This window comes from Acanthochromis polyacanthus, chromosome 24 (assembly GCF_021347895.1).
Source record: "Acanthochromis polyacanthus isolate Apoly-LR-REF ecotype Palm Island chromosome 24, KAUST_Apoly_ChrSc, whole genome shotgun sequence".
In the NCBI taxonomy this organism is placed as follows: Eukaryota; Metazoa; Chordata; class Actinopteri; family Pomacentridae; genus Acanthochromis; species Acanthochromis polyacanthus.
The window spans coordinates 20,965-37,522 of NC_067136.1; positions in this window are offsets into that span (position 1 = coordinate 20,965).

Here is a 16,558-nt window from a genome sequence, read left to right on the forward strand (position 1 = left end):
TTGTTGATGCATTGACTCATTAATTTCATTAAATTGATGTTATTTTTAAATGTCTATATCTTCACTGAATTACCCAGAGCTACACCGACCCTTGCAGGACAGGCTGTTATCACAGCTGTAATGAATATGGTGGAAAAGAAACTCCACTATGAAGACATTGGTGAAAAACGTCATAGTTTAAAATGTTATCCAAAATATGACAAAACCGTCATAGTTTAGTGTGTCGACAAAAATGTGACAAAACCGTCATAGTTTAGTATGTCGACAAAAATGTGACAAAAACGTCATAGTTTAGTGTGTCGACAAAAATGTGACAAAAACGTCATAGTTTAGTGTGTCGACAAAAATGTGACAAAAACGTCATAGTTTAGTATGTCGACAAAAATGTGACAAAAACGTCATAGTTTAGTGTGTCGACAAAAATGTGACAAAAACGTCATAGTTTAGTGTGTCGTCCAAATTGTGACAAAAACGTCATAGTTTAGTGTGTCGACAAAAATGTGACAAAAACGTCATAGTTTAGTGTGTCGACAAAAATGTGACAAAAACGTCATAGTTTAGTGTGTCGTCCAAATTGTGACAAAAACGTCATAGTTTAGTATGTCGTCCAAAATGTGACAAAATCATCATAGTTTAGTATGTCGTCCAAATTGTGACAAAAACGTCATAGTTTAGTATGTCGTCCAAAATGTGACAAAAACATCATAGTTTAGTGTGTCGTCCAAATTGTGACAAAAACGTCATAGTTTAGTATGTGGTCCAAATTGTGACAAAAACGTCATAGTTTAGTACGTCGTCCAAAATGTGACTAAAAACATCATAGTTTAGTATGTGGTCCAAATTGTGACAAAAACGTCATAGTTTAGTATGTCGTCCAAAATGTGACAAAAACATCATAGTTTAGTATGTCGTCCAAAATGTGACAAAAACATCATAGTTTAGTATGTCGTCCAAAATGTGACAAAAACATCATAGTTTAGTATGTCGTCCAAATTGTGACAAAAACGTCATAGTTTAGTACGTCGTCCAAATTGTGACAAAAACGTCATAGTTTAGTATGTCGTCCAAAATGTGACTAAAAACATCATAGTTTAGTATGTCGTCCAAAATGTGACAAAAACGTCATAGTTTAGTATGTCGTCCAAAATGTGACAAAAACGTCATAGTTTAGTATGTCGTCCAAAATGTGACTAAAAACATCATAGTTTAGTATGTGGTCCAAATTGTGACAAAAACGTCATAGTTTAGTATGTCGTCCAAAATGTGACTAAAAACATCATAGTTTAGTATGTCGTCCAAAATGTGACAAAAACGTCATAGTTTAGTATGTCGTCCAAAATGTCACTAAAACGTCATAGTTTAGTATGTCGTCCAAAATATGACTAAAAACATCATAGTTTAGTATGTCGTCCAAAATGTGACAAAAACGTCATAGTTTAGTATGTCGTCCAAAATGTGACTAAAAACGTCATAGTTTAGTATGTCGTCCAAAATGTCACTAAAACGTCATAGTTTAGTATGTCGTCCAAAATATGACTAAAAATGTCATAGTTTAGTGTGTCGTCCAAAATATGACTAAAAATGTCATAGTTTAGTATGTCGTCCAAATTGTGACAAAAACGTCATAGTTTAGTATGTCGTCCAAATTGTGACAAAACGTCATAGTTTAGTATGTCGTCCAAATTGTGACAAAAACGTCATAGTTTAGTACGTCGTCCAAATTGTGACAAAAACGTCATAGTTTAGTATGTCGTCCAAAATGTGACTAAAAACATCATAGTTTAGTATGTCGTCCAAAATGTGACAAAAACGTCATAGTTGAGTATGTCGTCCAAAATGTCACTAAAACGTCATAGTTTAGTATGTCGTCCAAAATATGACTAAAAATGTCATAGTTTAGTATGTCGTCCAAAATGTCACAAAAATGTCATACAGCCATGGCCATAAGTTTGGACACAAGTACCATGACACTTGTGAATCTTAGAAAATACCACAAAATACTGAAGTGTTTGGGTGATAATACACAACTCCTGAGAACTATATTAAGTTTCATATTTAAAAAAAACATCAAAAGAGTTTGGTGTCATTTTGTTATTCTTACCAAATCCGGTTGTGAAAGTACTGCATTTTTTTGTTATTTTCTTCTAATATTAGTTTTGGGAACAAAGTTGTTCCAATTGTTGTAATTTATTGATAATATTATATCCCTTGTTGATTTGTTGACTAATTAAACTGGTGCTGTCAAAAAATATTAGTTATGTTCTGTAATAGACATCAAAACAGACATAGGAAGTCTGCCGTGGAGGTGGTTGATTGCCTGAGTGGAGTCAGCTGAGAAGCTAGACTCCACTCAGGCACCGAGCTGCAGGGGGAGAGACAGGCAAGACAGACAGGGCAGAGGAGAAGGGAGCTGTGACAACACCTGTGCCCGGGGTGTGTGAGGGCCTTTGTAAAGCCTTCCTGGTGATCATTCTGGCTCTCTCCTGAGATGGCCACTTGTTTTGCATTGGTATGACTTGGGCTGAATCCCAAACCGCCCCCTACACACTCCCCCTCCACTACCGAGTGTCACTCCAAAAGAAGTCACACTCGCAGCTGTGGAGGGCAGCTATTATTGAAGGGGGAGGGTATAAATACGATCGTCAGGAATGGGACGCCCTGTCGCCTCACCGGAAACGGAAGACGTCATCGCACAAAGACATGGTAACACAAAGACGCCTACTGTGCATGGCTGCAGCGCTGTGGCACAGGTTGCAGGCAATGATGTAGGGGCTACATTCTGCTTCAAATAATTTGAAGTCATCCCACATGTTTTCCAATCCTATTATCTGGCATTTTAAATCCAACAAATGAATGAATAAATGAATTCTGTCAGTTGTGTTCAAATTTTAAGGTGTCAGGGGGTGCACAATTAACTCAAACGTCAGCAGAGAAGAAGATTTGTTTCTTTTGTTTTATCTTTTTTCACCACTCTTTTTGTGATGTTCTGTCAGTGTGAAAAAGGCGTGGGAGAAATAATGGACACATGTGGAACTCACATCAATATGTTTGTTTCCTCCTCCATTTCAACGTTGCACTTCCTGAAAAAGTTGTCCAGAGTGAGCATCGATGCAGACTCGCTATTTAAGGGCTGAACAGTCCACTCCCCCTCCGCACTACGCGGTTTGGGACGGCCCTTAATATGGAGGACCCTCCACGGGAACGCGTAAACGGAGGGGTAGTGTGTAGGGATAGTGTGTAGGGGGCGGTTTGGGATTCAGCCCTGCTTTCTGGCACCATTCAACACTGTGCACACCATCTTTCCACCCATGCACTCACCGACACTACTGATTTTTATTTTGACACTCTGAGCAATCTTATAATCTGAGAGCAGTTTAAAAACTCTTTGCCTGGTCGAGTGACCACCTATTTAACAGAACGCAACGTTGAAACTGTCATGGAGGCTGCAGAACTGGTGGATGAGTATGTGGTCATCCATAAGTCTCATCTTGGTGAGATGGTAAGGGAGACAGCAGTACACACTGACAATGGCGATAGGTTGGCTGTTCATCCCGGAGGGTCTTCAGGTAGGAGATCCCAGGGACGTACAGGAAAAGGAGACAATTTGTACAGTTATTGCAGAGAAGCTGGCCACTGGAAAGCAGTCTGCCCGCTCTTACAGGTGAAAAAGCAACACGTTAGAGGTGGACATGTAAAACCTGCTGCACTGGCTGCAAGTCTTCCTAGTTCTGGGGTAGTAGGTCCACAGAGGCTGAGGCCTGATTTAGGCATGCTGAAAAATGGCTTTTTTTTCAACATCGTATACTATGGCATTTCTTTGGACAAAATTCATGATTTTTTTTCAAAGAAAACTGCTCTGTACTGTTTTTCACGGCCTACTTTACATTATTTCATCATATGGCATGTTTTTACGACATGTTGAAAAAATGGCATTTTTTCTACATACTATACTATGGCGTTTTTTGGACAAAATTCATGACATTTTCTTTTTCAAAGAAAACTGCTCTATAGTGTTTTTCACGGCCTACTTTACATTATTTCATCATATGCAGAGGTGGGTAGTAGCGAACTACATTTACTGCGTTACGTTTACTTAAGTAACTTCTTTTTAAAAAAGTACTTCTGAGAGTAGTTTTTCTCTGCCATAGTTTTTACTTTTACTTGAGTAGATTTGTGAAGAAGAAACACTGCTCTAACTCCATTACACTAGGCTACTCTCCACTGTTGCTTTTTTATTTACCACATTAGATATGCTTTATTCTGCAGAGAGATGGCCCCAGTGGATCTACCACATGACTGTGTTTCACCAATCAGACGAAGCAACAATAATCACGTGACTCCGTTTCACCAGACGTCGCCCTGCAGTCACATTAGCGGCACAAACTCTTCACACATAGCACACAGAATGAAAAAACGGAGGGATTTTCGAGAAATTTCATCTTGCTTCGGTGTTCAAAAACATTTGCACAGCATTAGCATGGATACCTCCATCTTTTGTCTTCTGTTTACTAACAGGCGAAGTGAAGCGTGACGTCAGGCTTGATAGGTCACCCAGGGCTGCCAACTTTTGATTGTATACTGAGAGTCAATAGAAACTTTGAGGTAGAAATGTAGGCAGAATTCTACTTGTAGGGGGGTTGTAATGATTCATTGTGGATTTACTGATGATCTAGTGCCCTGGTAGTTGAGATAATGATGAGTTGTCATTTTGTCATGATTCATTGCACATGGGTTGGTCACTTTGCAAAAGTGAACCAAATACACACCAAGCAATACTCAGTGAGTATCTGCACAATGTGAGAATGGGTTCTGAAGGCCTATATAAAGGCCCAAAAAAGGCCACCATTGTTAGTCCAGTGAACAGCATCATGCCGCGTCTATCACATAAACAACATCTCCGGGCACTGGGTATGGTGGAGGCCGCTTTGAGCTACAGTGATGTATCCAGGCGTATGGGCTGTTCCCAACCCACAATCAGAAGCCTGGTCCAAAGCATGCGCCGACGGATTGCTGCCTGCATCCAAGCAGATGGAGGCCATACTCGGTATTGACTGTTGTGACTTTGTGTTTGGCAGGTGCCGTTTTCTTTTGTGAAATTCTTTATTTTGAAATCATTCTTGAAACTTTAGATTTTTGTTTCTGTATGCCAATATGCTAAACAAATGATTCATATGAAGAAAATCCAGTTTGGGGCTTCAGAATAAAAATTATGTTGAAAAATACGGTCTCAAAGTTTTTAATGACTGTCAGTGTACTTCATTTGGATTTGTAGAAGCTTTGAAGAAGTTTCCTGATGCCGGACAAGAAGACGAGCAGCTTTGTACTTTGCAGTAAGAAAACTGTGGACATTTCTCAGTACCGTACCTGTCCGTACTGCTAATCATGTACTCCAGAAACGTTATCATGGAGACTGCATCAGACCAGACTAGTGAGCACAGATATGAATAAGTAGATAGGACCATAGATATGAATCAGTAGATGGGACAGTAGATGTGTTTTCATCGGTAAGAATAATTTTTGGCTCTTTTTTCATTATTAAATCTTGTTGAGAGCTTCCAGTCTATGAGAGCTAGCTAGTTAGCCACTAGCAAAACACTAACGGGAGCTAACAGCTGGACAATCAAATACCAGACGATAAATAGTACTGTACACGCAGCAGTAGTAATACTAAAAGTACACGCAGCAGTAGTAATACTAAAAGTACACGCAGCAGTAGTAATACTAAAAGTACAAGCAGCAGTAGTAATACTAAAAGTACAGGCAGCAGTAGTAATACTAAAAATACAAGCAGCAGTAGTCGTATAAACAGCTGTTAGAGTCGTAGACAGGGTTGCCACCTTTCAGAAATGAAAATAAAGAACGCCCACCACGGCTCCTCAGGGCCACAGTTCAGTAAAGTTGGAAAGATATTCACAGATTTGGACTTCTGGCATCAGTAACTCATTAGATATACATTGTTAAAACATAAATAATGCCTCTTTCCCACCGCTGAAAGGTAGACAATGTGCTACAAGCCCAGTTTTATCAAAGTAGCTGTCTTTCAAGTTGCAGAAATAACATTGGTGTCAACTGGAGCCAGTTGAAGGCTGCAGTGATTCTGGTGACACTACAGTGGATCAGAGTGAACTTATTGAATATTTGTGTCCGTCTTTGCTGTTGCAGCAGTTTTGCAATTTGTAGACAGTCTCTGTTCACTTCATAGACACCATAGACTGAAGTTTCTGTTTGACCCACAGCGAGCTTTAGGACACCCAGGTCGGACTGATGTTTGAAATACTGACTGACGGCTCAGATTTAACTGTCTGCAGTACCGTTTTGATGGATGTTAAATTTTCACTCAAAGTCTCCAGGAGCTGGGTCTTTAACCCTTTGCGCTTCAGTACATAGTAGGTGTACCGCCGGCGGTACACCTACTAATTTGCATAGGAATTTCAAGAATGTCCGATGGCCGCAAACGTGCTTATACAAACACTATACGCCGATGGAAAGCTTAGATTCTCATGAATCCGCCGGTATAAACCACTTTCAGATGTGATTACCACAGCGGGTGAGAAAAACACATTTGTCCGACAAAAACGAATATTCATCCATCCGTTCTCTATACACGGCTTCAACGCACACAGCGCGACTCACATTTCTGGGTTCATTATTACACACAGATGAAAATATTCCACAAAAAACGGCCATAATCCAACATCCAGACAACACAAGCCAGTAAACTATTTTATCCAAAACATGTCCTGAAGTCGGTATAAAATCCACGAATCGGTCGTTTTCAAGGAAATGCACCTCGCGATGCACGACAATATTCCCTGTATTTTTCGTCATTTTTTTAATTTAAAAATAGAATATTAGCGATTTTTTGTACTGAAAATGGCTGGAATTGACTGAAGCTTAAAGGGTTAAAATAACCGCCGTCTGGTTACAGAGTGAAAGCAGCAGTTCCTCTTTAAGGTCAGAGACTGCAGCATCTGAGGGCCTCTTCAGAAGAAGACGTAGTTGATGAAGATGTTCTGGAGCAGAAAGACCACGACCAAGCAGCCTGGAGATCTGAGCCAGCGTCTCCCTCAGGTGGGTGTCAGCGGTGTTCACGGTCAGGTCTGTGGTAATCCTGTCAATAAACAAACAGAAAAAATCTAGATTATAAATCAACATGTAACCAAAGCACTCTGTGTATAACGCCATGGTATAGGATGTAGTTCAGAAAATGTCACAGTATAGTTTACTTTTCTAGAATAACATAGTATGGCCTTCATAGTAGAGCATGTCAGCAAAAAAAATAGATTATTATGTGGTTCAAAAAGCATAAAATGATAGGATATTGTCTAAAATTGTCATGGATGATGTGTGGTTCAAAAATGTTATAGTGCAGTTTATTGTCAAAATAGTATGTTATTGAAGAAAACATCAGAGTTTAATATGTGCTCTATAAAATGACAGAGAATAATAGTTCATTGCTCAAGTAAAAGTATAGTAATCTTTAAAACTGTTCAAATTCTTATATGTTGCTAAAAAAAACAACAACAAAAAACTAAAACAAAAAAAAGTAATCGTAATATGTCAATTAAAAAAGCCTGTAGCATAGCATGTCGCTCTAAACACGTCAGAGTTTAGCCTTTGGTCCACAAAACGTTGTTCTGTCCCAGCTGTCTGAAGTAGGTGAGGAGCAACACAAACACAGTCCAAACGCTGGTTTCCGGAGGGTTAGACGAGGATTTATTTGAAAGAGTAAGTTTACAACAACACAACATGTGAGCAGAAAAATCACAACGTCTGTCTTTAGTTCAGCTGAAAATATGAGTTTTTGTCTTTTTTACTGGCCAAACTTTTCAGGAAGTAGATGAAGAATAACTAAAAGGAATATTCCCCCTCAAACCTCCACTAGGGCAGTCTGTGTAGCAGCGACAGCAGAAAGAGGTCCTCTCTGGGTGGAAGAACGGCGTCTGAGTGGCAGCTCTTTCTGCTCTGACCTTACTCACTAAACTCAAGGTCCATGGAGGACTCCAGTAGTTGACGTTTCCTGCTGCAACCTTCTCTTTTTCAGCTTTCTTCCACATCTGATCGCTCCTGACCTGGTTTTTGTTGATGTTTTTGACTCTTTTTCTGAGCTTTGACTGATCCGAGAACATGAAGTACATCATCGTTATCGGCAGCGTAACCAATGGAGGGAAAACCAGCCTCACCAACCGCCTGATCAAGAACCTGTCCAACTGCTGCTGGTCCATCAGGATGACTTCTTCAAGTCCAAAGATCAGACTGAAGTTGGTGAAGATGGCTTTAAGCAGTACGATGTCATCACTGCTCTGGACATGGACCCATGATGAGGAGGATCTACGCGTGGCTGGAGAACCCGGTGAAGTTTGAGAAGTCTCATGGCGTTAATAACACCCTGGACACAGAGATGGTCCTGAAGGAGGAGGAGGAGACTCACATCCTCACTGTGGAGGACTTCCTGCTTCACACCTACAGGCCTTTGATGGACGTGCTGAACCAACGTTACTTTATTTCCATCCCATATGAAGAATGCAGAAAGAGGAGGAGCTCTAGGAAGTCCACGGTACCAGACCCCCCCATCCTGTTCTATGTCCACGTCTGGACCATGGACCTGCAACACAAGAACATCTGCTCACTGTGGAAGATTACTGAGAGCAGCTTTTAGTGATTTCTATGCAGAACACTGTGATGTTTGCTGAGCTGTGAACTATTAAATGACTGAAGAATATGGAGTATTGTTCCTGTTTATTGTTGTTCTCAGGTTTACTGTTAAATGTACAGAGTGCTGCTTAATGTATTTTATTGTATTTTAAAATTCCTGCACAGAACATTCAGATTATTTTAGCACAGATAAAGGTACAGATTGTTGTTGTTCACTGTGTATTGGGTAGAACTCATTTTGATTTAGACTGATTAGTACACAGAACCCTGTGATGTTTCTGGTTTACAGCTGAGAACTAGCTGCTAAAAGTCCAGAATATTATTTCTTATTTTAGGTGTGATAATTGTCAGTAAACATTCTAAGAAGTGGAAATTAACAGGGTTGTATATAGAGCTGTTCTTGTACAATATTTGTCTCTTAACTGCCCTCAGGATTCTGTGGTTGAGCTAACAGTTTTACATAACATCAGATGCTGCAGCTGATGATGCTGGAATTCACAGAAACAAGGAAACAAATCCATCAGAATTTAATGTTAACAGTCCAAAATGAAAAGGTCATATACAGCTTTACTACTGGGTTAAAGAGCCAAAAAACCATGAAAAATACTTTGGAAAAGTCAGAGGTTGGTAGCAGCTTTCATTTTTTATTACAACTTTTCAGTGCCCCCCACACACACACACACACACACACACACACACACACACACACTCACACACACTCACACACTCTGACACTAATCTGGATCTGCCCCGGCTGTCAGGACGTCAAAGAAGAGAAATCAGTTGAATTTTCTTCAGCCTTTATTCTCTGCAGAAGTCATGAATACATGTAAACTGTCTTCTGAATTCTCTCTGCACTCTGCTCCCACAGCAGTAAAACACTGAAACATTTTTAGAAAGTACATTTTCAGCAATGAAGACAAATCAAATACAAAACGAAGAACAACGCCACCTGGTGGCTACATCAACACACTGCATCAGGGTGGAATGACTGATGGGAAATAAAAGTTCTAACTTCAAATAAAACACATACCTCCAGAAGAGATGAGCCCATGTAAACCGTCTTCTGCTCCTGAACATACAAGCTAGAACAATGATCACCTGCTAAAAACGGAACCAAAAACATCGATAAAACTTCTGACAATGGTAAACAATATGCACTGACATGACGGCCCACAGAAAGTAAACTGCGACTGTGTGGGAATATGGGAGGAGCTACGGAAGCCCGGTGGGCACAGACAGCAGGGTGCAGAAAGGCAATTCATATTTCCAAAATCAATAACAGCTGATAAAATGACTCAATGAGATAAAATTTAAAAATAGTCAACATAACAACAACAAACAAATTGAATATCGGCTCATCCCATCCTGTGATCACATAAACATATACACACATGTCTATAACATATACACAATATGTCAATGTGATCACCCCCTCCTCCCCCCAGACGAAAATATTCAGAGCTCGTCTCTTCCCTTCGCCTTCGGCCCACTTTGCTGCCGACTCTGACGTCACGCTTCACTTTGTTGCATAAACACAAGACAAGATGCTGAAGACCTCCACTGTTTGGGAATTCTTCAGTTTAACTGAAGACAAAACGAAGGCAGTGTGCGTCCGGGAGACCAGACGAATGGATCCGAATATTCGGGCCGTCTCCGCCACATCTCGTCTCCCCCCCACCCCACCCCCATCCCGTATAAAGTTACACACAGATGTTCTGCTGATCACAGAGTCCACAGGAGATTCTACGTCTAAACCTGCTGGGACACAAAGAAAGGATTAATATGATGGTCCCAAAGACAGCAACAAATCCGATTCCTCCAATGATGGCTCCAGATGTGTCATTTCCAGATGTGTTGCCTCCATCTGCAGCACCTGAAGAGCAGAAAACAGACTTGTATCACATTCAGCCAATCAGGAGCTCTTCTTTGTATGACATACTGCACTAGTACGTCACTTGTGCTGTTTTTTTCTCTTATTCCTCTTTTTTATTTTTATTCTTATAATAACTTGCTAGATTTGTTTACACATTTATCCCTCTCTTTACTACATCATTGTTGCACTGTCTGCTCTACCTGTCTTTTTAATTGCCCCCTGGGGACAAATAAAGTTTTCTGAATCTGAATCTCATCTGGGGGCTGCTCACTTGCAGCAAGAAGATCCCCGGTTCAAATCCCGGCCTGTCCTGGGATCTTTCTGCATGGAGTTTGCATGTTCTCCCTGTGCATGCGTGGGTTTTCTCCGGGTACTCCGGCTTCCTCCCACAGTCCAAAAACATGCTGAGGTTAATTGGTTACTCTAAATTGTCCGTAGGTGTGAATGTGAGTGTGATTGTGTGTCTGTATATGTAGCCCTGTGACAGACTGGTGACCTGTCCAGGGTGTCCCCTGCCTTCACCCGAGTCAGCTGGGATAGACTCCAGCACCCCCCATGACCCTAGTGAGGATAAAGTGGTGTATAGAGGATGGATGGATGATTCTCATCTGAACTCTGGTTCTACAGACAGTAAACACAATTTGTCATGTTGTCATGGAAATGTTCTCACCTCCGTCAGTAACCTCCAGGTAGACTATGGAGGAAAAGGTTCCGGTACTGTTTTTACAGAACCACTCATATTCTCCAGCGTCTTCTCTGGTCACATTCATGACACTTCCATAGACTATACCGGACTTCAACGGATATTCTGTCCCCTCCACTCGGCCCACAAACGATGGACCCTGATCTTCTGGATGTATGGGATGTCCGTCTATGTAGGAGTAGATATATTTACCACTGCCACGTCTTTTCGGGCCTACTGAATCGTGGCGCTGTAGTCTGGACCCGTCAGAGTGACGTTCTGCCCAGAGTGGACTGGACTGGTCTGGTCTGGTCTGGTGGACTGGTCTGGTCTCCTGAAAGATTAAACCAGAACAGAAACATTAAAGCTGTTGGAAACGCCATCAGGACTGTGATCAGAGAATCATCTCTCAGTTCACAAATCAGAGTTCACAGAGCTGGTTTAACCAAAATTAACTCCAGAAGAAGAAGAAAGGAGACAAACACCAAAGAAGAAGAAGGTGGACCAATGTGTGTGAGAGTGGGTGGTGAACGACCACTGTGATTGGCTGATGTGTGAAAAGAGGCGGGTCTTGGGTTTATCGTGTGAATCCACAAGTTTCACATAACTCTTCTAAACAAAGAACATTGATAAAGACGACTGTAGCTACGTGTCCACTAGATGTGATTTCCCTGCATGGCAACACACCGCATCTGGAAATCTCACAGCCTTTGGGTGGTCACTAGTGGACACAACACTGTCACATGACAGCACTGGACCACCAGCAGGCCTCTACGTGGTCACATGACAGCACTGGACCACCAGCGGGCCTCTAAGTGGTCACATGACAGCGGTGGACCACCAGCGGACCTCTACGTGGTCACATGACAGCGCTGGACCACCAGCGGGCCTCTAAGTGGTCACATGACAGCGGTGGACCACCAGCGGGCCTCTACGTGGTCACATGACAGCGGTGGACCACCAGCGGGCCTCTAAGTGGTCACATGACAGCGGTGGACCACCAGCGGGCCTCTACGTGGTCACATGACAGCGGTGGACCACCAGCGGGCCTCTAAGTGGTCACATGACAGCGGTGGACCACCAGCGGGCCTCTAAGTGGTCACATGACAGCGGTGGACCACCAGCGGGCCTCTAAGTGGTCACATGACAGCGGTGGACCACCAGCGGGCCTCTACGTGGTCACATGACAGCGGTGGACCACCAGCGGGCCTCTACGTGGTCACATGACAGCGGTGGACCACCAGCGGGCCTCTAAGTGGTCACATGACAGCGGTGGACCACCAGCGGGCCTCTAAGTGGTCACATGACAGCGGTGGACCACCAGCGGGCCTCTACGTGGTCACATGACAGCGGTGGACCACCAGCGGGCCTCTAAGTGGTCACATGACAGCGGTGGACCACCAGCGGGCCTCTACGTGGTCACATGACAGCGGTGGACCACCAGCGGGCCTCTAAGTGGTCACATGACAGCGGTGGACCACCAGCGGGCCTCTAAGTGGTCACATGACAGCGGTGGACCACCAGCGGGCCTCTAAGTGGTCACATGACAGCGGTGGACCACCAGCGGGCCTCTATGTGGTCACATGACAGCGGTGGACCACCAGCGGGCCTCTACGTGGTCACATGACAGCGGTGGACCACCAGCGGGCCTCTAAGTGGTCACATGACAGCGGTGGACCACCAGCGGGCCTCTAAGTGGTCACATGACAGCGGCGGACCACCAGCGGGCCTCTAAGTGGTCACATGACAGCGGTGGACCACCAGCGGGCCTCTACGTGGTCACATGACAGCACTGGACCACCAGCGGGCCTCTACGTGGTCACATGACAGCGGTGGACCACCAGCGGGCCTCTACGTGGTCACATGACAGCGGTGGACCACCAGCGGGCCTCTAAGTGGTCACATGACAGCGGTGGACCACCAGCGGGCCTCTAAGTGGTCACATGACAGCGGTGGACCACCAGCGGGCCTCTACGTGGTCACATGACAGCGGTGGACCACCAGCGGGCCTCTAAGTGGTCACATGACAGCGGTGGACCACCAGCGGGCCTCTAAGTGGTCACATGACAGCGGTGGACCACCAGCGGGCCTCTAAGTGGTCACATGACAGCGGTGGACCACCAGCGGGTCTCTACGTGGTCACATGACAGCACTGGACCACCAGCGGGCCTCTACGTGGTCACATGACAGCGGTGGACCACCAGCGGGCCTCTACGTGGTCACATGACAGCGGTGGACCACCAGCGGGCCTCTAAGTGGTCACATGACAGCGGTGGACCACCAGCGGGCCTCTACGTGGTCACATGACAGCGGTGGACCACCAGCGGGCCTCTAAGTGGTCACATGACAGTGGTGGACCACCAGCGGGCCTCTAAGTGGTCACATGACAGCGGTGGACCACCAGCGGGCCTCTACGTGGTCACATGACAGCGGTGGACCACCAGCGGGCCTCTAAGTGGTCACATGACAGCGGTGGACCACCAGCGGGCCTCTACGTGGTCACATGACAGCGGTGGACCACCAGCGGGCCTCTACGTGGTCACATGACAGCGGTGGACCACCAGCGGGCCTCTAAGTGGTCACATGACAGCGGTGGACCACCAGCGGGCCTCTAAGTGGTCACATGACAGCGGTGGACCACCAGTGGGCCTCTAAGTGGTCACATGACAGCACTGGACCAACAGCAGGCTGCTACGTATGACACATACGACAATCTAGCAGTAAGGCCTCATTCAAACACCATCTTAGAATGCACTACTTAATGGCTGAGCAGTAATCCAGTCTGACAAGTATTATGTCCTATTTCTGTGTTGTTTCTTGTTCTTTTTTTTTTTCTTTTTTTTTTTTGTCCTGTCCGGCAACAGAGCAGGCAGAATGGGGATCTGGCTGCTGCATTGTGCCATACAAGTTTGCTTTTCCAAGGGGAGTTTATAAGTATAAGACTCCCCTTGATAATGTTCAGTAAACTATTTAGTTTGAATACTTGTTGATTAGTTAAATATACATAAGCTTGCCGGACCTGACAGGGGAAAGGCAGGAAGAGAGAAACGAGAAGAGAGAAAGAAAAAAAACAAAAAAAAACAACAAGGGGGGATAGTGAGGAGAAAAGGAAGAGTGCAAGAATACAATTATCCTTCAATTGAAACCGACACAACAGATAACAAGCTAGTACACCTTAACAAAGACACACCGGGATGCATCCTACGGGTTTTGTTAGGAAACACAGCTAGTAATTATTCAGATCATCTATGTGAAACAAACAAACTGAGGAAACATGTCTTTTGATGTTTTGGCACCAGGACAAACTTAACACCCCACAAGACAACATGGTTGCTATGTTCACATGCAGAGTACGGTGCAATTGTGACTGTGATCATGCAACTATGACCTCTGACCTCCATGAAGGCCAGAAGCGGGCCCGAGAGCCCACAAGACCCAGGCGAGCCGGCAGCAATCCCAGAGCAGAGATCCAAGCCACCAAACCACGAGGACGACCACGGACCGGCCCGGAAGGGGGCAGAGGGAGAACCCGGCCAGGACCCCCAGCACAGGACCCCGGGCCCCAGGCAGAGGGTCAACATCACCAGGGGAACCAGCCACCCCAGACGGCCACCCGGCATGGGGCGGCGCCCCCGCCGCAGCCCAAGATCCAGGGCACCCCCCCCACCCCCCACCCCCCTCCTCACCCAGTGTGTTTCCAGCTGTTATTCGGTGTGTAAGCTGTTTATTATGTTGTGTCAACCGCTGCACAATAAAATGTGAATTGAAAACATTGTAGTTTCTGCATTTACTGTTCAAGTATTTATCAGTAATGCAGTGAAAATGAGAGGAAATGTGAATATTTACTTTGTAAGCCTCTAAATTTTCTGCTTGTGCACCTAAAATTTTAAGTTAGGGTCCACTGAGCTCCTAGGAAAAAAAGTTAGTCTGAAACCCTGGCACTCATTTCTACCTGTACCTCTGCAAAGTTCAACTAGCAGGAGAACCACCAGTTAACCTGCCACCAGATCAACTCCAACACCTGATAAATCATTGTTTTTAACATTTATTTGGACATAAATAAACTCGCCTTGAATCTTGAACATGTGGGCATTTAAAACATGGATAACAGCCCCATGAAATGTCATTAATTCAGCGACAAACACGGTAAGAGAGAGTACAGGAGTTTGAGCTAATGCTAGCCCGTTAGCCATGTAGCCGGTGAGCTCAGCAATGTTAGCTCGTTAGCAGCGAATATTAGAGATAACATTAACTCACTGTGAGTCTATGACATGTTACGATAATCTACAATTTAAAACATGGATAACAGCCCTATAAATGTCATTAATTCGGTGACAAACATAGTAACCGGGAGCACCAGAATTTTAGCTAGCGGAGTAAGTTTAATGGTAGCTAGTGGTGCAACGGATCACAAAGTCACGGATCGGATCAGTCCTTAGATCAAGAGTCACGGATCGGATCATTTTTCGGATCAGCATGTCTATGACATATACATATGTCTATGTGATCACTCCTTCCTCCCCCAGACGAAAATATTCAGATCTCGTCTCTTCCCTTCACCTTCGGCCCACTTCGGCTCATCCCGTCGTGTTCGGCTCATCTCGGCTCCTCCATTCGTGTTTGTAAACAACACCCTAATGGCCGGGTGGCTGCCAACTCTGACGTCACGCTTCACTTTGTTGCAGAAACACAAGACAAGATGCTGAAGACCTCCGCTGTTTGGGAATTCTTCAATTTAACTGAAGACAAAACGAAGGCAAAATTTGGACCCGAGACCAGACGAACGGATCCGAACATTCGGGCCGTCTCCGCCACAAGCAGCACCACAATCAAATCCAAAACAATCTATGAACCAATCAGTAACATGAACAGATTGTACTTCATTCTACTGACCACTAGAGGTCCTACTGGAGCAATGTGTGTTTCTGAAGCCTTCAGGAATGAACCATGTTTGGAATAAAGAGTGGAAGCTTCAACAGAGCCTGGATCAGCATCACTAACCATAGGACCATAAAATAACCAGTAGACTAAATAAACATAGTTTGGAGGAAACATCAGCTTTAAAGCTCCTACATTGACACACTTTTCATTTAATTCTATTAATGAACTCATGTTTGATGCATGAAGGCATCACACTGTCAGGTACCTGAAGGCATCACGCTGTGAGGTACCTGAAGGCATCACACTGTCAGGTACCTGAAGGCATCACACTGTCAGGTACCTGAAGGCATCACACTGTCAGGTACCTGAAGGCATCACACTGCTGGGTACCTGAAGGCATCACGCTGTGAGGTACCTGAAGGCATCACACTGTCAGGTACATGAAGGCATCACACTGTCAGGTA